This window comes from Otolemur garnettii, unplaced genomic scaffold (genome assembly GCF_000181295.1).
Source record: "Otolemur garnettii isolate 467f Iridium unplaced genomic scaffold, OtoGar3 scaffold00072, whole genome shotgun sequence".
Classification (NCBI taxonomy): domain Eukaryota; kingdom Metazoa; phylum Chordata; class Mammalia; order Primates; family Galagidae; genus Otolemur; species Otolemur garnettii.
This window is the reverse complement of record NW_003852467.1, coordinates 3,330,326-3,331,479: the sequence shown is the minus strand read 5'-3', so window position 1 is coordinate 3,331,479 and position 1,154 is coordinate 3,330,326. Positions and strand designations below refer to the sequence as shown.

The 1,154-nt window shown below is 57.3% G+C and overlaps 1 pseudogene; it reads right to left on the bottom strand.

The window, feature by feature from the left end:
• Positions 1-68: 68 nt before the first annotated feature.
• Positions 69-842, bottom strand: LOC100953687 (annotated as a pseudogene).
• Positions 843-1,154: the final 312 nt, after the last annotated feature.

Sequence of the window (1,154 nt, the reverse complement as noted above, 5' to 3'; positions counted from 1 at the left end):
TTTCCCCAGCTCCCCGGTGTTAAAGATGCAGGGTGAGGGGGGCTTGGAGGCCCAGACGAGGCTCTTGTCTAATTCTTCTTGTCGTAGGTGTCAGCTGGCTTGTGGCCCCTCCCATGGTCTCAGTTATCAGTGGTCTCTTCCCGTCCTGCTGTGCCCTTGCCCTTGCGACTGTGGTCCAAGCGCTCCTGGTGGCTGCCAGTGTACTCGCTGGTGTCCGTGTGCTGGTCCCCGGCACCCGCCCTTGCGTCCTGGTAGAAACCAACGAATGGACTTGAGCCCGGTTCCTCCTCCTCCCCCAAGATGTCCCTGAGATCCATGGAACAAGTCTTCACAGTGCTTAACTCTTCCTGGGTGTTAGGACGCTGCTGTTAGGGCTCAGAGCCACCTGTAGGCAGGGGCTCTAGTCAGAGCCATCCACACCCAAGGGGAGGGAGTACAGGGCACGGAGGGACGGTAGATTTTTCGTTCTCCAGTGGACTTATTCTGACCAGGCTGCTGTGACAGGACCTCATTCAGTGACCACTGGTGGTGGCTGGATTCTTGCCCTCCATGAGGTGATAAATGTCCTGTAGGCCTTGGTCTGGGCTCTTTCCCTGGAAGCGCTTCTGGCTCAGTTCCTTCATTGCTTCAGTGAACTGCTGAAAGGTGATAGTTCCGGCATCCTTGGCCTTGACTTTGTTGAACACAGTGTCCACATCCGCAGAGGTGACCGTCTTGCCATCTGTGATGCCACAGTCCTGGCACAGCTTGGAGAAATTCTTGTTGTTTATATCAGCGCCACTGCTTGAGGAGTCTCCGAGGACAGCGAATCGCTGGAATGTTTTCTCTGCTTCGGATGCCATGGTCAGCTAGAGGTGGGGGTGGGCAGTGGGGAGGAGGAGTGTCAGGAGGGAGGGGGAGGGGAAGGGAGGATGGACGAGGAATGAGGATGAAGGCGAAGATTAAATCAGTGGGCAAGAGAAACAAATCCCCTTGTCCCTACTGCCCCATCCCCTGTACCCCTCACCCCCATGCCGCCTGCCACAGCCACCACGTGAGCCTCCCCTTCCCAGCACTGGGAATGCCAGGTGGATCCCAGGTCCTGACTCATCCCCCGTTCCCCCACCACTTTTGTGTACCTAAGAGTGGCCGGATGGTCTCTGAGCCTTCCTCCC